Genomic DNA, 22,386 nt, shown 5'->3' on the forward strand with positions numbered 1-22,386 from the left:
AGTGCATGACAAATGGAACCAAAGTCATCAAAGTCTTAGTCTGCCTTCTCAAACTGCTTTTCCTCTAAGAGCATCTCAAGAATATATTGTGGGAACTCAGACCAGGACAAGTATGTGGTGCTTGTCAAAGGAAAAGCAAAGATCAACTCAGAGAAAGCTTTATGAATGTCAGCCAGGATCCTTGTGTTCTGTAGGTTTCCCTGCTGTGAAATCAAAGCAGCAGAGAGATTTTTTTACTGTAATAGAGAGACCATAGACGTAAGTGCTGCAGCTTTATAAGTTAACAGGAAGGAATGTGCACGTGAAAGCAAATGTCCAAGGGAGGCCGAGTACATGCTGCCTCAGGCCAGTGATGGACAACTTCAATGGAATTCTATGGGGCACCTCTTTAGGCCTCTGTAATAAAACAACACAGAATTCTTTTTATTTCCAGTTATTTGGATGAACCCCAACGTTACCCAGCTGTGATAAAGTCCAGTTCACTTTATTATTCATCATCAGGCCCAAATCTTGCGCTTTCTTTACATTATTTTTAATGCTCCTTTGTTGTTCATTTCCTATTCTTGGAGGGTGTATAGATCCCCCATGCATAGGTTGCTTTGTTTCAGTAATGACAGGGGTATTCAATTCCTTCAGTAAACAGGGATTTAACTTTATATTCTCTTAATCTTTGTCAATGGGTGTGTCTTCCTTCAGGAATGGGAAGTATGCAGCAATTGAGGAAACTATTTACATTCCATGTCAGCAATTAAAAGAACATAAAACTGCTAATACAGGCTGTGCTGAACATACCCAGCTCTCTTGTACCTGTAATAAAGTCAGATTTAGAAAACAGTAAGATGCAATCTCCACCTTTTTTAGAAGTAGGACATGGAAGTACAATAAATTAACTCTATGAACATCTGTCTGACTAACCAGATTTGGAGATCATAGAATCATAGAATAATTAGGGTTGGAAAGGGCCTTAAGATCATCCAGTTCCAACTCTCATGCCAAGGGCAGGGACACCTCACACTAAACCATGGCACCCAAGGCTCTGTCCAACCTGGCCTTGAACACTGCCAGGGATGGAGCATTCACAGCCTCCCTGGGCAACCCATTCCAGTGCCTCACCACCCTCACACTAAAGAATTTCTTCCTTAGGTCCAATCTAAACTTCCCCTGTTTCAGTTTGAACCCGTTACCCCTTATCCTATCACTACAGTTCCCAATGAAGAGTCCTTCCCCAGCATCCTCATAGAAAGGATGTTGAGATAAATGCGATATTTATCAGTTATTATTTTCTAGTTTACCTATCTCTGTGTCAGGGTGTCCACCTCAAGATTTGCATTCTGGAAGAGCTGTGTATGGTGTTAACAACATGAGGTTCCTCATGTTAGCAGGAGCTTCTAGGTAATAGGAGTAAAAAAGAATGCCCAGGTGAGAGGAGAGGATGCGTTTCTGCAGAGCAGAGGATGGGGAATAACAGTGAGTGGCAGCAGGATAGATTGGGTCTAAGGTCCAATCTCCAGTGGTGGACTTGAGAGGTATGAAAAGGCCATCACATACCTGGAAAAAGGATCAGTCCTTCCACGCCACAGCTCCTAGTGAGGACTGTATGTGCATATTACAAGCAGAGTGAGTATGTACGTATTACAAGCAGATGTACATACAGACCCCGTCTCCAGCCTGCTCCATCTTCCTGATGTTGGCAAGAAACATGCAACTCAAATATCTTGAAAGCATCGATGCTGAGCATTGGAGTAACCATTAAATCGGCAGAAGTGCTAAACACAAGCATCTTTTCTTGAGTAGTAAGTGACAACACATATGAAGGCCTGATAAGTGTGTTGTTATTTTACTGTAATTTCACGTAAACCATGTTATTCCTTGGAGAATGATGGGGGTGGAGGTAGATAGGACCCCTAAAACACATAATTTCTGCATTGGGTCATGCATAAAAAAACTGGATGTGATTTTCCATGGTTAGTAGAAACAGCTGCTTTGAGTAGTCTTGACATTAAACTCCATTTCTTGAAAACCTTAGAGATTTTCCAAACCTTGAGTTATATTTCGAAACATGATTCAGATGCATTAGGCAGCCCCAAGTGGGGACTGATGTGTTAAACCATCTGTTATCTATGGAAATATTTAATGTCAGTTTGGTGTTTTCTGATATTTAGACTCAGCAAGATGTGTTCACATGTACTGGGCAAGATATGGTAAGTTAGCTCTGGAAGAGTTGCTGGTACCTAACTTCACAGCTTAGGGTTTAAATTCTTTTCTATGGTTTCCAGCTGTTAGGATTACTTTTGTGTATATTCATTAAATGCTCTAGTGATTAATTTTCAGGCGTTGCACATTTGTAATTGCAAAACCAAAGTTATTTGCCGTGAACTCAATTTGTCAATTGTAGAAAGCCTGCCAGGGAGCTTCTGTTGCAAGTACATTTCTTACTATGATTTAGGTGCAAAATATGATTGCACTCTCAAGAACCTTACACTCTGTAGTACCTTAAATGTTTTAGAAACACTTGTCACATGGAGAGCTTTCCAGAACCAGCAAATCATCCATCAGCTGCAGAATAAACCACTCTTCGAAGCAGCTGACTGTACTGGTGTGTGTTGCATCAATACAACTGATCCGCTTCTGTTGTGCAAGGGACGTTAATGTAGGCATGTAGAAATGACTTAAAGTTGATTGCAGCATGTGGGTCTTGCAGGAAAGTAGGCTTACTATGGTGTAAATGACAGAAAACCCTTGCAAGATTACATCTGAGTTGGAGAGCGGAACAGTATGTGACTACTGGCCATTTTTCTGCAACTGGAAGCATTTTACAGTCTGTCAGAAATAGGTCTGTGTACAGCAAAGTCCTGAAGTGTTCAGTTAACTTTAAACATATGAGTAATCCAGGTAAAGCCAGTGGAATGGGTTTCAAAGTTAATTTCATGCTTAACTGGTTTGCTGACAAAGGTTATAATTATGAATGTCAAAGAAATATAACTTTGAACAGACGTTAAGGAGCTTTTGCTGTGCTGACTCCTGTTTATACCGGAGCCTGTGGCACATAGGGATGAAAAGAGGAGATAAGTTGAGAGCAGGTGAAGGCAAGTATGGAGGTAGGATGGCTTCACCCTAAGGACATTGGCATTGACAGCATCTCAGGTGTGTCCTGAACAGTTCCTTTTGGTGGGACTTTGCTGACCAGCTTTGCAAAGGGAGCCATGAGGGTGCCATCAGAGTGGTTGTGGCTGGCCTGCCATTGGTCTAGGGCAACATGGAAACGGAATGGACAATCTCAAGTATTTTAGAGAACTAGAGTTCAGTGTTCATTTCCCCATTACTTTTTGCTCCTTTTTGTCAGGTTTATAACACAACCTTTAACAAAGCAATATAAAAAGTGGAATATATGAGATTAGGTCACTGCCTTTTATTCCCTTAGTAAAAATTCTTCTATTTTAGCAGGAGGCAAAATCCACTGCAGGCCATACATGGTGTAAGTCTCCATCTTATCCTTTAAATCTCCTAGTATCCCAGAGATCTCCAGAAGTTCAGAGCATCTCCGACTGTGCCCCTTGCATGGTTACTACTTCTGCGTGGAGACCCAGTACCAGGGATATATTGGGATGTTATGGTTGGGTATTGAAGGTCTCTTTGCAAGCTTAACTCCAGGACAGGGGAGTTTCCAGCTGCATTCCCTTGGCCTGAAAAGCAAGCAGTAAGTGTCTTCATGCATAGTGTTAATGTGCCCTGTTCCAATGAGGGTTTGGTGTTCAGAAATCTTTTGTATTCTTTCTTGGTTAAAAGAAAAGAAGTAGCAGTTCCTTCTTCTTTGCTGCCTGACCTTCCTGAATAGGAGCACTGATTGGTGTGCAAGTGACATTCTAGCTGGATTAATTCAGTGGGGAAACAACCCATTGCTAGTGCCAAAGAAAATAGCTGACAAAATTTGGTAATGAATTGACATGCTTATATACAATCAATGGTTTGAAATACAGCTCAAGGAAACAAATCTAAGCACACAAATACCAGATAGAGGAACAGGACCTGTCAGAATATGTTTGCTATTATAATTGTGTGCTGTAACTTAGCCAAAAAGCTGTGACCCCAGACTGCTTTATCTGTGGATGCTGGAGCTGGCAGCTGTACTGCAGCGTTTCAGCATGAGCTGACAGTTGGGATTTCACTTTAACTGAAGTAAAAGTTCCACTTTAATGGAAGTAGCACTTTTTCCCTTCTGTAATAGCAACAGTCAAATGGTCTAAACCACACTGAAATGTGAAGATTCGGCAACCACAGCTGCAGTAATGTGGTATTAACCCATGGCTCTAAGAGTACTGGTATTTGCTATAGTTTTGTGGTATAAGGATGGCAAATTTAGTGTGGGCATTGAGGTACCAAGATTTGTTCTATAATTGAGTATTAGCATAGGATGGTATTAGCAATGGTAACTGAGCTTGTGCGGTTGGGGCTACGTTTCGCTGTGTCATTTTGGAGCTATGTGTTACAGTGAAAGAGATCAGCTCCACCAGGATAGAAGTTGCTGCTTTCTTGATCTGTTTTCCTCTCCTTATGTAAATGGAAAATGAAAAAGAAAAGAGCAATGAGAGGAGACGTATACATGCTGGTATAATATGCTGGAAGTGGAGAGGATAAAAACACTGGAATTTGCATTCTGGAGACCTTCTTGTGGCTGAATGTCATAATCTTTAATTTGGTCAAGCTTCTTCTCTTCCCATGCCTATAAAACAGTAATACAACGGGGCTGTGCCAGCTCCCCTGGGGAGACGAGAGGACTGTGTCCTATTCTTCAGTATGAGGGTGCTGAGGCACTGGCACAGGGTGCCCAGAGAAGCTGTGGCTGCCCCATCCCTGGCAGTGTTCAAGGCCAGGTTGGACACAGGGGCTTGGAGTAACCTGCTTTAGTGGAAGGTGTCCCTGCCCGTGTACTGCTGAACTACAGACTTCATTCCTATATGCAAAACAAATTAGTCTGATGGGTAGGACAGGTGCTGTTTTCTCTGCACAAATGTTTTGTTGAGAATAGTAGTTTCCAGAGTTGCATCAGTTGACAGCTTTGAACCAAGTGAACACAAGGTTTTGCTTGTTCAGTGTCTGTCAGTCAAAGCAACCCTCAAGCTGTATCTTCCGACTAAATATATAACAATAATGGAGAAAGAAATACACTTGCTGATGCAACAAATAAAGAAGAGCCTGCTTTAGATTTAGCTCCCTACATAATATCCTACAGCAGAAGGATGTTCTATTTGCAGGACTGTATTTAATCTCCCTTTGTACTGCAGGATGCGAGGTTTCCAGCATTTCAGTGCTCAGCAGAGGTCGGGGAGGAGGGCTGGCTGTCAGAAGCCAATGGGAATCTGTGTTCCCCTCTCCTGCAGGCAGGCTGGGATCAGCGCGATCGCAGTGATGCTGAACACACAGGCAACACGTAATCATCTAGGACGGTCAAATGAATAATTAGGGGAAAGACAGGAGAGAAAAGCAACTTTCTGGAAAGCTCAGAATCTCCCACTGGTAGCCATGTGCCAGCCCAAGTGGTGTAGCAGTGTTACATGGAAGGGGAAGTACTGAACTTGGCCTCTCATTATCCCATGCCCCATCATTACCTGGGGTGTCTGGTCTTCTTTTCACAAGACATGTAGAGGTGCCCAAAGCCAAACCCAAGGGGATTCTCCTGCTTTCAAGAAACATTTGTGGGTATTGCTTTCTGACCTCAGAAACACCAGGAGGGCTGTAAATGAGTTTTCAAGTCAAAATTGAAGCTGAACCTGCTTTTAATGGATTTTCTATTAGATATTTTCCCTTTGATGCTCAGTCCCAGGAGTCCAGCGTCTTTGAATAAGAGCAGATAGGTGACAGTGCATCCAGCATCTCTAGAATTAATATTTCTCCATCTAGTGCCATTTTGCTGGCACACAGTCGGTTCCTTGGATCTCAGGACCTCCTGAAGGCTTTGCAGGAAGAAGGACATTGCTGCCTTCATGAAATTCTATAGGGAAAGATGTCAGCCATTTAATTTGCTTACAGTGTTCACTGGTTCATGTGTTTATTTTTAGAGGGTTAGTAAATACCGAGTACACTGCAGTACAGTTCCTCAGATGAATTCTCCGTTATTTTATGTTGCACGTGGAAATGGAGTATTCCAAAGGAACAATTCAGTTCTGCTCATAATCCTTGTCTGGGAACCTGATCAGCAGCATCCCCGCCAGGCATGGGGGCTGGGCACAACACGTGCATCCCCAAAGCACAGTTACACATCTGTGAGGAGGAAGTCCATCTTATTGTTTTCCTAAAACACATGTATTTTAATACAGGGGACTATCTATATGTGAGATTGCTGCTGCTATTGGCAGCTATATGTATCGTGGCCCATTCAGGTAATCCATCCCTTCTCTGAGCTTGCATTCCTAGGACTGTGGCTGGGTGGTGGATGTAACAGAAGGGAGATAACAGCGGGAGGAGTATGACCGTGTACAGTCAACATATTTCCATGTCAGTACATACTGGAATAAATCACAACAGTGAAAAACTAAAAAGAAGATGCAAGTATTTGAGGTTCTTTTTAACCTTCTATTTTGTTGTAATACTTAAGATTCATATCCTCAAGCTTTTCTGCTCTGTTATAATTTAAAAGGAAAAAAACCCCAAACGCAACCTCTAGTAATATTGTCACAGTCATGGTTAAATCCTAAGGTTTGGCAGCTTTGCCATGCTGTGGTCATGGAGTTTAGATACATGAAGGTCCAAGGAGACTTTCTTGCCTTCCCCCCACACTCTGCCTCAAGTGATTTGTACTTCGAGGTGCTAGGGCACGGTTTGCTATTCCTGCAGCCTTAAAAGAACAAACGTTTATGTAGAACTGAGTGCAGGAATTTTTTGAAGGGGCTGAAGAGAAATCAGTCATCCTGTTCTTGTGGAGAGCTCATACCTTAGTTTCCTTTAAAAATCTCAGTCGGGAATTGAGAGCAGAGACTTTCACATAAATTCTGCTCTAACTTGGCTCTTTCCCCCTTTTTTCTTTCTTCCTTCTTTCTTTTGTTCTTTTCCTTTTCTCTTTTTTGCTCTTTTTTTGCCCTTTTCCAAAACTCCTTTGAGAGCGATTTCCAGGTGTATATAAATTTCCATAGACAAAGTAGGGCAGCCTTGAGCACTTCAAGCTTTTCTGTTCTGCTTTTCCTTTCTGTTCAGGGGTGCAGGTAAAAAGGCCAATGTGCACAGACCCCTCTCTGAAAATATTGTAGTCCTGTCTCACAAAACACAGGGAAAGAGGAGGAAGAAATGGGCACCCTGGGTCGACGGGAGGAGACTGTGATTCCTGGATATTTCTTTGGGCACGAACCGATTCAACATTACTGATGTAACGGCTTCTCCTACATTTTTTGAGAGAGGCGTATATGACTCAGGCAGCAGGCATGTCTGCAGAGCTGCTTTGCTGCAACAGCTGTTTCTCTGCATCTACTTAAGGAAGGTTTTCCTCTTTTAAACGAAAGGAAAAGGAAAAGGTAGAAAAAGAGTAAGAAAAAAGGAATTAAGAAAGAAAGAGAGAAAAAGCCAGACGCAAGGTACTTAAGGACAAGAATCTCCTCTATAGGGCTGCATTCAGAGGAGAAGCAGATACTTTGCTGGACGCTAAATGTGAGACTCTTTCCAGCAAATGTCAGTTCCTTTCCAAGTGACAGAGCAGTTTCTCAGGGCTGCAGAGGATGGCAGAAAGCACTGCTGAAGGAATAAATACCCGCTTGCAAAGCACAAGAGGTGCTCGCGCTGCCTCCAGCTCTGCAAGCCCCAGGCCAGGTTCATTCAGTTCCCCTCCACCAGTTGCCCAGCTGGGAAATAGGGTTCATCTTGTTTATTTATTTCATTTCCCTCAAGCAGAGCCTTGAGGATTAATTTGTTCACATTTTGAAGATGAAAAGCAGCATATGAGCACTAAGTATTGCAATATCGGCCAAGAGAGATGATTCAAAAAGCAGAGTCTATATGAAGAGGCTGAGTGTGGAGGAAATACATATATGGAAACATAAGCTTGGCAACAGGGCACCCTTTTTTTTTCCTCCCTCTTTGATGTCTGGCCTCAGTAATCCAGACAGATTCCTTCAAGAAATTGGTCCAATTTATTTCTGTGCTTTCATCTTCCTACCTGCTACTTGTTCATTTGAAGTAGCTATGAAAAAAGATGGAGTACCTGGCTGTGTGTAGAAGTATGCTTTTTGTATGAATAAGGTAATTTGAGTCCACTGTAATACTCCCCCTAAATGTGACTGTTCTTGGCAATTTATGCTTCCTGAGTCCTCTCAGGATGAGAGCAGAGCTTTGCCTGTTCCTTCATGTGACCCACATATTTGCACTTTCTCAGTGTTGTTCAGTCCAGTAAAAGCACACTGTCCTCTTCCTATCTGATGCTCTTTTCTAGCCCTAAAGAAAAAAAAAAAAGAGTTATATTCAGTTACAGCTCAAGTTATGGTGCAGTCTCAATGCAGTCTCTATCACATTCCATATTTTATCTGACTAGCATTCTGGTGTCCGTGTTTTGCTGGTGCTTATGGGTAGAAAGATCCTATCTTATTGCAAGTTTTCTTTAAAGGGAATGAGAGGAAGTATTCTATCTCCTATGCTCTGATCAAAATAAGTAAACTTTTGGCTTCAGAAAAGTTGCATATGACATTTAGAAATCAAGTAAAGCAAGTCTCCTAGTCAGACTTAATCAGAAATACATATATTCAGCTCACTGTGACTTCAGGGAAATGGTTCCCCATTTACATGAGAAAAGGATTTGATAGATATGAGTGTTAGTTTTATTCTGGATACTAGAAAAAAAGGGAAAAAAATGAATGGGTATTAGGAAATGGAAGTAGAGCAATTTTTGCAACTTAGTCTTGCTACATCTCTGAAGACCATGGAAATAGTAGTTTTCTTTACATTGCATACAGCCTCATATATAGCCTAGAATTTTTGCCTGCTTCCCTTAGTGACTTGTACTGATGCATTTTACAGGTCCTCCCTTTTCTCCCCAGCACTGGTCCTTGCTTGCACTTTGTGCTCTCCATCCCTTCCCCTTCCAAGTGATAGGTAAAGCAAACTCCACGTTCTCCCTGCTACCCCCCAGAATCATTTATTCTTGTTATAATTTAATACTAAGTCAGTGAATGCCTTATCAGTTTTGAAGCAGCGGTCTGGATAATTCCAAGCAGATGTCTCTTTTTCTTTAATCACAACATCAGTTATTTCTTGGTCAGTCTTGATTAGCTGATTCTTACATAATGAGAAAGTATAGCTAATGGCCACTTATATGTGGGTTGAACATGCTGAAAAGCACAGCTTAGCCCCTTGAGAACAAGAGGCTGATGAGCCAGTAAAACTCAAGCTAAATGGAATGAGTCTTCATTATGAGTCATTAGAAAAGATGACGCTTTGGCTAACAGATGAAATATCTTTGATGAAGACCAGTTGTAAAAGCACAGCTTAATGCTTAATAAATGTATTGGGGTGACTCATAAATTCAACGTAGACATTTGTTTCTTTGCAGTACGTGTCAAGTCCAGTGCAACACCATTTCCTGCATTAGATGTGTCCCCTGGCTGTGTATAGGCTTTAAAAAAGACACTTGTGCAATCACTGCATGAAGGACGACTGTATGATAACTTGGCAGAGAATTCAAAATGAAAATAAGAGTGCTCAGACCCACTGCATTTGGCTAGAAAAATAGGCAAATCTCTCCCATTACAGACTAGCTAGTGCCTGTAAGGTGTATCATAATTTGATTAGAATTGAAACTAATCTAGTTGGAGATGGGATTGGGTTGGTGGAAGCTACAATAGTTTAATTTGTTCCACGGACCCACTGTAGCTTATGGAGTTTTAGTTGGACAAATAAAAATGTAATTTATGAGGCAGCAGGGATTTTGAATGCGACACAAAAAATGAAAAATAGAATATATGTCTTATCCCTACATAAACAGTGAAAACCCCCCAAATATAAAGTAGAGAATGTTATATTATTAGCTGAGCGATAGTGTTGAGGTAGCATAAAACCCAGCAATGGCTACAACAGAAATGCTTCTGAAACAAAAGAATTTGGCTAAGAGAGAAGGAAATGTGGTAGAAAGATGTCTTGGTTTTGTTAAAGAAGTGTGTAGCTATTAGTGTCTTCTGAAGATAAAGCAATCAGAAGCGAGCAGCTACTCTGCACTTTCGGTTGCATTTGGGTTGCAGAGTAGTATGATCTTTGTTCATAGAGGAACTGCATAATCTTTAAAAGACTTCAGCACTTTGTTTTGTGGATATGAATTAATGTCTTAATGTGGATGGCAAATTAATGTCTTTCCAGACTATTGTGGGAATAATGTTCACGAAGGGCATCATGCATTTGACTTTCTTTGAACTCAGGATTTAATGATCTTAGAAAAAAAAGAGACAAAAAAACCAGTTCTGTCCAGATATTTTTATTTATTAGCACCAGTTTGATCTTTTTAATTTCAGGGGCAAAAGAATAATGGATTTTGATACAAGTTTAGAGGAGTATCCTTCAAACTAACAAGTGATGGTTCCTTGAGACATGTCACAAATGCTGCAATGTAAAGATGAGTTTATCTTGACAAAGTTTGCCCAAGCTGTTCTGCAAAAAACAGGCATTTTCCCTCAGCTTAGCAATTCCTGGCAGAAAAATACTCATCAGTGTCTAGACAACATCAAAGGGACTGCTTTATTTTTTGTTTTCCAGGGGGTGAATTCATTTGTTTCATTTCCACACCTCCTAATAATTTAATTCAGATCAATGGTGCTGTACCAAAGACTTTCAGCCCTTCTTGCTGCAGTGAGACTGATATTAGTATTGCAAGGACTTAAATCCTTGTAATAATAGTAAGAGATACACTTACATCTTAAGTTTTCTGCCAGGGCTTGTGCTGCCAGTGCATTGTCTTCTCCTTCCCACCCCAGGATGTGCCCCAAGGACAGCATCACTGCCCCACCAGTGAGCCCCAAGGTGTCGGGATCCAGCAGTGACTCACTGGGAGCAGAAGAGCCAGAAGCAAATATATACTTTTAATAAGTAATGAATTCACATGGTAGGAAAGGGCAGGGTAGAGAATGAATTGTTTAACAGATTAATGTGAATGTCTTCTATATTTTATAAACCTCTGAAGTCCCTGGTGTGCTGAGCCAGGTTTTGTTTATGTACATGGAAACATGAAATCTTTTCCAGTCCCTGTGCAAATAACACAGAATTGGACTTCATTACATTGGCTAATTTAACAAGTCCTAGGAGGCTTTTTGCTACTCGGCGATAGAGGAGGAGCCACAAACCCCAGAACTGCTGCACCAGCACAATCTCTTTGAGTGAAATAATCTTCCTTGCTTTCTAAGCTCTCCATGAAGGTTTTGCCTTGAGGCCTGAGTTTGCCATGAACAAAGGTTTGGGGTGAAACCCAAGTTTCCTCTGGGGCTACCTGAGCTGCTGAGCTACAAGCAAGAGCCCCAGTGGCAAAGTCCAGCCCAAGCGCCTGCGCAGCCTACTGTAATACTAGTTTCTCAACACATAGTTGGAAGTACCCAATTTTGGTGAAGCTGTGAGTTTTAATGAAGGGCTTAAAGATATTTTCTTTGTAATGAAAAGAATTCAGGCTCTAAACCCAGGAATTTGTTTCTGTCTCATAACTGGTAGACAATCATGTGGTGCTAAGAAGCAAGGCATTTTAAACTGCTGATATTATTGCTGCTATGCTCATTAAATAGAACTAATGCAAGCGCTGCATAAATATTTTAATAGCTTTTTACAGTATTTCTTTAGAAAATGTTTAAAGAGCCACCTAATGTCAGCCAGGGATACTTCCTATGTAAACCCTTGTTAATTCTCTTTTAATGGCTTTATTAACATTATTTAATTGAATATTGATACATTTAGCAGCCCTTTAAGCATCCTATTTTATTGAAGTTTTACACTCACATATTGATGAGTTGCACGGTGCAAGAGTACTTATTAATTGCATCTTTGTTTAATTCTATTTGAACTAGTTCAACATGAAAGATGAAATGTAGGTACAGGAGAGCTCTCTATTTTATCAACTTTATGTATTTTATATGCATAGTTTGTACCACTTAATTTAGGTTCATTTTGATTCCCAGTATGCCCAGTTAAGACGATCGCACTCTCAGAGCTGGTGGGGGGCATCTAAATATTTTACTCTGTGAAATGTTCTGTCTTTTCTCTCTTCTGTTATGAATAATTTACTGTTGGTACAGCTTTGGAAATGAATCATGTTCTGCAAAAGCATATATATATATTACTGGAGAAAGTAAGTATTACAGTGATATTAGCTTTCTCCTTGGAAACTGTCCTTAGAATATTAGAAGTCTGCAAAGAGGTGGATGCCTTGTCTTGTGTAACTTGGCTTAACAGCCAGTAGCTTTTCTTGTATACTTCTACAAGAAGCACTGGCAATCCCATACATATTTAATCATAACAGGGTTGCTCTTCTCATTTCAAATGTTCTTCTTTTACTTCTTTATATCCATTATTTTTACAAAGTTCAAGCAGGGAGAAAATCACTTTAAGAGCAAAAGGACGGTGGAAGATCATGTAGTGTGCTCAAATGGCTTTTGCCATTGCTGGATTTTGGGGTAGGCTTTCTGCATTGGGGTGAATTATGTAGGCTTTCCTAACATTTACCCACCTATTAAGACAATTGGAGGTGTAGCAGTTTTATTAAGTTAATTTTTTCATGGTTAGTTTCATTCACACAGCAGCTGAACCCATAACACCCCTCGTGCTTGAGTAGTCTTACCAGGTAGGTTTTGAATGGTCTGCCAATGTCTAAGAGTTAAAACAGAGCAGGATGTGGCCTTACCTATTTTCAGGTCAGCGGGAAAACAAAAGCTCTCATTTTTGGCAGTAGAAGTGAAAGGAGAAATTCCTAGTTTTGTTAACTTTCCTTTATAGCTCCCATTAAAAACAAGCTATGGATTTTCCACACAGGTAAGCTATGGGGAGAGCATTCACCCAGCAGCACAAAACGTATTGCAAGAGACACAGATCCTGAGATCTGAGACAGGGCCTCGAGCAAGCTGCTCTAGTGGAAGGTGTCCCTGCCCATGGCAGGGGGTTGAAACTGGATGAGCTTTAAGGTCTTTTCCAACCCAAACTATTCTATGATTCTGTGATTTTTTTCATGCTTCCTGAAGGCAGGTGATAACTGAAATCTGCCCGAACTGCAGATCCCTCAAGGTTCCAGAATTTTGCATCCCTGTTTATTTTTTGAGACATAGAATCATAGAATAGTTTGGGTTGGAAAGGACCTTAAGATCATCCAGTTCCAACCCCCCTGCCATGGGCAGGAACACCTCACACTAAACCATGGCACCCAAGGCCTCATCCAACCTGGCCTTGAACACTGCCAGGGATGGAGCATTCACAGCTTCCCTGGGCAACCCATTCCAGTGCCTCACCACCCTCACACTAAAGAATTTCTTCCTTAGATCCAATCTAAACTTCCCCTGTTTCAGTTTTAACCCATCACTCTTTGTCTTATGACTCCAGTCCCTAATGAAGAGTCCCTCCCCAGCATCCTTGTAGGCCCCCTTCAGATACTGGAAGCTGCTCTGAGGTCTCCACGCAGCTTCTCTTCTCCAGGCTGAACAGCCCCAACTTTCTCAGCCTGTCTCCATATGGGAGGTGCAGTGTAGTTTGGTGCTCGCAGTCTACAACCTAAGGCCTTCCTTACCTTAGAAATTGAATGAATTTTAAGCGTCAGCCAGATGCAATTTTCTCTTCTTTACTTTATCTAAAGGGATCACTACTGCTTGTGACAGTTGCCTTGAGCAGTACTCTGACACGCTGGAGGATTGTAAAACACGATGTAGTGCTTGTGCATTATTAGAAACGTTTGAGGAAGAATGCAAGAAAAGACTTAAGCATAGGTGACACACAAGTCAGAGTACCAGTTTTTAAGCAAATTTGTAAGATGGGAATGTGGGATATTGGCAGTTTCTGTAGCTGTGATTATAACTTCATATCAACAGCAAAATGAAACCACTGCCACCGAGGATGAGGCTCTTGGCTGACACTCACTTCTCAGAAATGCCATCCTTGGCTCACATGTGAAATGTTGGATTCACAGTGCTGTGGCACAGGGGAAAAGTGTCCTGAGGGTGAAAGAAACAATTTAAATGTCAGTGTTCGAGTACTAAAGTGTTTGGGTATTTTCGCTTTGGGGAGTGTAAATCAGATAAGGAGTAACTGAACAGAAATGCATCACCATTTGGATATAAATCCATAATCCACTTTAGACATGGGCTGGATCAGAATCCAGTTAACCCTTCTAGAGCTCTGCGCTGTTAGCAGAAATATATTTGATGTAAGTTGACTGATAAAGAATATGAGACACAGAGCAGAAACTCAGTAAATGAGACTGTCATGTCCTTTGTTTAACAGTTTAGGGGCAAATGTAGAGAAACAGTGTGGTGAAGTAGTGGCAAAAAAGGCTGAGTAAGCAACTGGACGTAGACAGAGATCAAAATAGGTGTGGGCAATTTGTTTGTAGAAGAAGGAGTAAGACTTTCACAATCATTGATGATTCAGGAGAAAAGGGGAGAAATGGAGACCCCTTTGGTAAAGATTTAGAACTGAAGTTTAAAGAGGGCAGTAGGAGAAAACCCCTTGATACTATTGAGGTGATAAAAGGGGATGGGGGAAAAAAGACCACATGAAAGAGAGCTGAAGTTAGTAGAGTGGTTGTGACTTACAGTCTGAAAGATCTGGGGCAGTGCTGACACTATAAGTGTAAAGGACCTGGGGGAATTCAGTCAGTCTGATGGGTTTGTTGGTGTCTCGAGATCACAGAGTTAGCTCACCTAGCTTCCACACAGGCACGAAATCATGCAGCGAGGTGGTTCCCAATAAGGAATGAGAGGAAACTGTGACTGCAACCTGTTTTACATAACACAACATATATGCCATATAGTGCTCTGCTCTGCGTGCTGCTTCTAGCTGTTTGCAGCAGGCTAAGGAGCACTGGAGAGGCAGATGTGTGTTTTGTGTAGGTGAGGGCAGATAAAAGAGGCTCAGGTAAGCTGTGTGCATAGGAATCTTCTATGGAAAGCCTTTCTTGTGCAGCAAAGTTATGCATTAATGGAAATGGAGTTGCTGTGGTGAGCCCTAGAAGTCAGGAGATCACGTATGCACCTAGCTGGACTGCTGAATCTTGCTTTGGTTTTCACTCCTGGAGGGATTCTGAGAGCAGAATTTATTAGAAGGGATTATTGCAATCCAGAGATAAGGCAAAATTAAGATAATACCTCAGCCCAAGCCAAGGGTGTCAAGGATGTGATTGACAGTGCAACTACTGATAGAACCAAAATACACAAATCACTTTAACCCTGGAAGTTGCACACCAGGTATAAGTTCAACTGCCCTGCTGGTTTTGGAAGAGTATGTTGGGAAACTCTCTTTTCCCTTAGGAAATTATGTCAGGAACGAAGTATAAGGAAACCAACATGACGTGATAATCCCTGACTCCAACTTGTACAGGAAGAATAGGTTAGGGCAAGAGGGCACATTACTCATTTGGGGTCATCTTAATTTGTAAAGCTGTAAGATTGTCAAGCATGAGCAATTCCTGTGTGCTCTTCATATCAGTATTTTCAGTTGCATATGTAAAAGATGTTTTCAAAGAGCTAGAAAGGAACACAAGAGGCAGCCATAGCAGAGAAAAACTTGTCACAGGTTTGATTCTTTGCGTCACAAAATTTATGTTAAAAAGAAAACTACTGGAAAATATGCCATAGCAGAGAAGTAAAATGAAACCTAATAACTAAGTGACCTGAAAATATGCTGATTCCATAAAAATGTGTAATTTTTAATTTTCTCTGGGATCTTAAAGAAACAATTTTATAGATACCAGAATTGGCTGACTGATTTTTTATTGTTGAAGCTTATACAGAAGAGGAAGCAACTCTGTTTTCTATAGGGAAATAGAAAACCTTATATTTAGAAGGGATGCAAACATAGGATTCAGAAGCACAGGATTGTCTTAAACAGAGCACAGACACAAGTCTTTGTGTCCATTAGCAAATGAACAAGGACTTGGCAATGGTATTGAATTGAACTCAAATTAGGAGCCTTCAGGCTTAGAAAGAGATTTAGGATGTGATTTAAGTATTAAAATAGCCCAGTTTGGAGCTTGGATGTATTTGTGCTTTGTATCAGCTGCGTTCATTTGGTTCAGAGGAGAATGGAAACTCGACTCAAACACGCTTGGAGAAGAGCTAATGTACTATTCAGATATTTTAGCAAAAGTCATTTCTAATTTATTTCTGTGTATTACTAATGTCATTCCATGAATCATTGCAAAAGATATGGAGATGGGAATAAGGGAAAAAAAAGTTAAATTGAAAAGTCCTAGTATTTTTCATACCTTGTCAGTTATGACATTTAATCTTAATTGTGTCTGAATTTGACTGATTCTCCAATTGCCTGAGTTTAGCAAGACTTATGGCGTTGCTAGGACACAGCTACTTCATGTGATACATCTATCATCAATGAAAGAGAAATATTTGTAAAGAGTGAGTCTTATATTTACACTCACACGTATATTTTGAGCAGTGGTGTCCTAAATGCAGAAGGACAATAACACCCTTATTCTGAAATAAAGGCATCAAATAATGGCTAAGAAATGTTTCATTTCTTAATCTCACCATGGATAAATAGGAATGAGGAGCATGCTCTACCCTTGTTCTTATTTTCTGTGATTTCTCAGTCATGGTTTATCATTTTCATGTTCTCAGTAGTGAATTTGATTTATTCTGTTCTTATTCTGTTGCATGGGAAAGGTATCCCAGTAGCATTCATTTCTGCCACTTGATTTCTTTCCTCGTTTTGAAAATGAATCATTCATTTAAGTCACAAAAACTCTGAAGGTTCCATGTTCCCTTGCAGGGTATCTCTGAATTTCTTTCTTTATTATTGTCATGGCATAGGGGAATTCACTGCATGTGTTTGTATTGACCCTGAACCATACATGTAGCATTTCTACTCTATAGTACAGGTATTAATTATATAGTGGTGACTTCCAAGGCCAACTTTTGCAACATATTTATGGAAAGGGTTGAGACTGTGATTTTTTCAGTGGGCTTGCATGAGCAACAGTGCATTCATTTTTGACTTTCTTACCTATGAAAGACCACAAGAAAATGTGTGTAATGATGTAGAATAAGACCTCTGAGGTTCTGGTTGTGTTTGATTCATGTCCCTAATGCCCACAGAAGTTCTGCAGGGGCTTGGATGTAGGATTGCTCCCTATAACTGTTAATTGGTATGACCTATTTATATCTGTGACCCAACTGTTACAGCATGTCACAGCTCTGGATGCATTTTTGGAACCAATACCTTGCCCTTGGTGACCAGACAGGTTCTTTTTTAAATCCTGCAAGACAAGTAGCATGGAAATGGACTCATTAAAACTCATCTGTTAGTTAGGAACCCAAATTATGGCCATGTTTAGGTCCCAGTATTGCAGCCTGGCTACATGAACTAGCTCAGACACATTTATTACTAACTGTTCTATGATTCTATGATTATCACTACACTTAGTAAAAACATAGGGATGGCAACATGAATACAGGAGTGGAGCTGGGAAATCCTTTGGCTTCCTTCTTTTCTGTCCTGAAAACAGGCATTTCTGGAAAGAAGTCTTTAGAACCTAATTGTTCTCCTGAGGAAATACTTTGAAGGGAAAAAATTAGCCATTCAGTAAGGAAGGAGAAGTAGATAGTGTCATTAGTATAACAAAAATGTGATAGCTGGACTAAACCGCCAGCTTAACAAATGAATCACAGTGCAGAGTATGCGGCTCCAAAATAATAATGAATTTGAACTGAGTATAGCATACGTTTTTAGCTAGGAAATACAAGAGCTATTTAGATCATGTTAAAACATTTAATTTCCTGACTTGATAGAGAATTGTATTTCAGAACCGCTAAAACTTTTTCTTGATATTAGCTTTTTTGTCAGAACTTAGTGTTTCAGCATAGCAACACAGTGCAAGGCCAAGGCCATTGTAATGTGTGATGAGAACAGTTAGGATGTCATTCATCTTCAGAGTTCATGAAAAACTGGAAGAAGTTTGAAATTCATGATAGCAGAAGACAATGGCTATTTTACTGGGGCCATTTAGGACTGTCATTTGCATGAAATTAAAGATGGTGCCTTATAAATTTATGTATGAAGTTCTGACAATCCACCTCATTTTAGAGACAAGGATTTAAAGCGTGATACTGGAATAACATTTGGTAGATATATTGCTAGATCAAAGTCTGTTGATATTAAAATGAAAAATCAGTTTTCTTTATCTTTTACAAGGGACTTTTTTTATCATCCTGGAGCAGTAATCAGAGGTTCAGCAGGATTTTAGCACGCAGGGAAAGGAAGAACACTCTTTTAGCACTCTGCTGCTTGATGTGTTTAAAAGGTTTCTCCAAATGAACACTTTTGAGGTGAGAATTCAGTGCAGGGGGAAAAAGCTCAATGTAGCAAAAGAATAGATAGACATTTCATGATGTACAGAGAAGCTCTCGTGCTTTGAGGGTGGAGTAGCATGTAGGACCGTAATACAAATTCACATGCCATGAAAAAATGTAAGCAGTAATGTTGTATGCCAGAAAAGAAGAAATGGATTATGTTCTACTAATAAAATATGCTCATGTTATCACCCTTGGCTCGCATTACTGTTTTAGCTTGGGTTTTGTATTAATTATTGAAAATAGAGGATTTGTGCTCCCCAGAAAAGTGCTTCATTATTACAAATGCAGCTGACATCTTGCAGCTGCCAGCACCCTTTTTTTAACAAATTCCATCTTCTTACTTTTTCTGTGTTTTAATGTATGCATCAGCTTGCCAAAATGACACTATATTAGAGCATTAGACAGCATGGCAGGGGCAGACAGAGAAAATAGCATAAGTCAGGCATAGCTGAAAAATAAGAGTGAAGTAGCTGTTGGATGAGATCTGTCATTGACATAAAATCAATGATCCTACACTAATGTATCTGATTTGTGTTGACTTACAGTAGCTGGTGATCTCATACAACAGGTAGCAGAAAAAGCATATTAGAGTAGATATAATGAGCTAGTGTTCATCGTCAGCTTAATGATTAATTGATATAATGTTCATTTTAGGTTAATAAATTTATAATCATGATTTCCAAAGAAGTCCATAATATCATTCATGGTCTGTAGCCATCATAGGCAATGTCATTCTGACTGAGATCTCTCAGTAGGGTGGCTTTGTATCCTGATGTGGTCAATAAAATGTGCTCTAGACAACTAGACTCACTCATATAGCAATTAGAACAATAATAAGTCATAAGATGTTTACACAATGGAACTATCTCTATAGTTACAGAATGTAACTATAATGACTGATTTCCAGAACATCTGGATGGATCTGGATAACAATATGCAACTGCAATTTATCTAGATACAAATGTAACTTATCTGGAAGCCAATGCACTTAATTGATGTTTGCTATTATATCTGGATGTTCATCTGCAGAAGTATTGTTTGAACATAATGCTGCATTTATAGTATTTTTAAATATCTATTTTGATAGTAACATAGGATTTCCTCTATAATATGGAGGGTGATGAGCAAGTACAAATGTCTCCAGATAATTTGGCTGTCTGTGTGTTTTCAGCTAGCAAATCTGCTGCAGGTAGAAGGCTATAAGATAGTGTCAATACCTTTGATCTCTTCTGCTGGCCTCCGGTGGCACAGCAGAGTTCCATGACTTCTGGGCTTCTTTTCTGAAGGCTTTTGTTTTATTATGAGATTCTTGGACTTTCTCAGCCTGAGGTGGATAGAGCTGATGTTATATGCGTCTTTCCAAGGTAAACATTTATTACTAGGTGATTCTTTCTAGTCCTATGTTTCTGTGAGTCTCTTGCAAACTATTATGTCTTTTTATCAAGCAACAGCATAATTTAGTCATTTGAGGATGGAAATGTAAAGTTTGGGGACTTAGAACATTGGGTGAACTTTTGCGGCTTATTGAATTTGAATGATATCTAAGCATATAAATGTTAGGCTCCCTGAAGGCAAAGATAGAATCCATTTTTGATGTGTAACGAGGAGCTGTGATGGGCTGAAAAGAAAATATTACTTTACCAGGTACAAATTATCCATAAGTGGTGCTACAAAAACACTGTCAATATTAACGTTTTGTTTTTTTCTGGGGGTCTTGAACTTAACTTTTCAAAATACCATTTTAGACCTCAATTTGTATTGCAAGGAAACATGCACACGAGATTTGATTAATATTCCATTGTGAATCAGTGCTAATGATGTTAACATAGGAAGATAAGTCAGAATAAACATGCAATGATTTTTGTGTTTGCGCTCATGTCCGTGCAAGTCTTGTGTAGTGCAGTGACTGATTTCTTCAGGGAAAAAATATCTTTGACCATAGTGCTGGATCAGTTCCCTGCAATCTGTCTAAGTCAAGCTCTCAATATAATTTTCAAGCATTTTTCTTTGAAGAAAACATTTGACCTAGTAAATCATCATATTTCACTGTCACGATTATCATTCCCTTGAGAATTAGCTATGTTTATCCAGTTTCAGATGTTCTGTTGTGCTGTTCCTCACTGGTAGGAAGTTGATGCTTTGGAAATGTAACTGTGGCAGGGGATTGTGTGACCTTGAAGACAAATGTGCAGTTTATGTCTACCTGTTCATTCTCTAGAGGCCTCTTGGGGTTGGTCAAGTAGATGAATTGTCCTTAGTGCAGGACCATCCCCTTCCAGGGGAAAGAGTGGGGAATGCAACCTATGCGTTTCATGATGTGTAGTAAATCAGAGCCTTGCAGGGTGTGCTGGTCCTTCTCTATGCTGTAATTAGAAGTGTGTAATTAGAGCCAGGCACTGAGATTTATGGCATAACCAAAAGGCCATGGGGATCTGCGTGTCACTGCCTGTCAGTGATGTGATGAACCAGGCCAGAATGGAAAACTTCCATGAAGGCTTTGGAAATGAGGGTCTGATCTCCATGACAGTTTTGTTATGGCTTAGGGAGATTCAGCAATTGCATGTGGTTGCCAATCTAAAGTGGTTTGGATTCCAGTGTTTTAATTTGTTCCTTTAGCTGACAAGTTTGTATAACATAGCTGTAGCTGAACTCTCGAGCAGGCAAAAAGGCATAGCGTGAAAAAGGCTTGGAGGAAGCCCCAGCTGTTTAGCAACCAGTCCGGATCATCAGCTGTGAATCCTTTCATTTGCCTACAGAGGAAATAATATCAGATTAATAAATGAAGCATTCAGGGTCTGAGCAGGGAGGTATGCAGGCTCGAATAACACACATTCGAGGCAAAGTCAAACTCCGACTGTAAATGGAGCTAAGAAACCCTCTGAGTCTGAACAGAAGAGGCTGTGTTCTAACCTGATTTGGTCAGGGAATTAAGAATTGATCCTTTTAGGGACTGACACTGAATTGTTGACACTCATATGTGTCCTCTAGAAGGTTTTACATCTACGTGAGCCTTGTTACACTGCACTCTGAAATGTCTTAATCGAAACCCCTATTAATGTTGAGCTATTTGGAGTTTTTTAAGAAAAGTTGTTGCGGTGAGATGATCTGAAAGACCGGGATAACAGCAAAGATGCTTTTGATATTCATTTGCAAGTGGCACAATTTTACTCTTATACTGTAAAGGACTTTTCTACAGATCACACAAAACCCCAGCTAAAGCAGTAAAACTGACTGCCCAGTTTTGGTCGTGGAGATTCAGAGTTATTCCTCTTTCTCTGGGGATCACAAGGAATCAGTGACAGAATATAAAGGCTGTGCATGAGATTTTCCAGTACTGACCTACTTCTTCTCTCATTAAAATCACTTTGAGTTCTACCATTGACTTTTCAGGCAGAGTCAGGCCAATATTGTGTGCTAATGAAATTGCTTTCCAAGAAGCTTCTCCAGTAGTTGTGTCCAACCGTTCCAAGCCATGGGTCACAATATGATTTCAAAAGGACTGAGGAGCCCAGCAGCGGTGTGAAACATATTTCCTGGCCCCGGGTGGCTTAAATTTGCATCTTGTAGGCTGTGGCAGGAGGGAGAAACCACACAGAGGGCCCTTTGCTGAGGAATCTGCTTGTCCCTTTGCCTTTGTGGCCTTCCTCTTCAGGTCTGGTGGAGCAAAGCATCATGTGGAGGAGCCTGGCAGGAGTATAGAGGGAGGCTGCTCCTCTGCAATTACCCCTAAATGCTATACAGGGCTTGCACAAGGCGGTTAGTCTCAGACAATTCCTTGCTTTATGATTTCTATTGTGTGAGATTTAAACGTTTAGGATGACTTATTTTGGTTTACCTGTTAATTCTTTTGTTTTGCCCCATAGTTCAGTGTTTC

At 40.3% G+C, this 22,386-nt stretch overlaps 1 protein-coding gene across 2 annotated transcripts in view; it reads left to right on the forward strand.

The window, feature by feature from the left end:
- ADAM12 (ADAM metallopeptidase domain 12) overlaps positions 1-22,386 on the forward strand; it is a gene marked incomplete at its 3' end in the record, with an annotated part of 189,126 nt that overhangs the window by 53,473 nt on the left and 113,267 nt on the right. The window lies entirely within an intron of this gene.

This window comes from Psittacula echo (genome assembly GCF_963264785.1).
Source record: "Psittacula echo genome assembly, chromosome: 6".
In the NCBI taxonomy this organism is placed as follows: Eukaryota; Metazoa; Chordata; class Aves; order Psittaciformes; family Psittacidae; genus Psittacula; species Psittacula echo.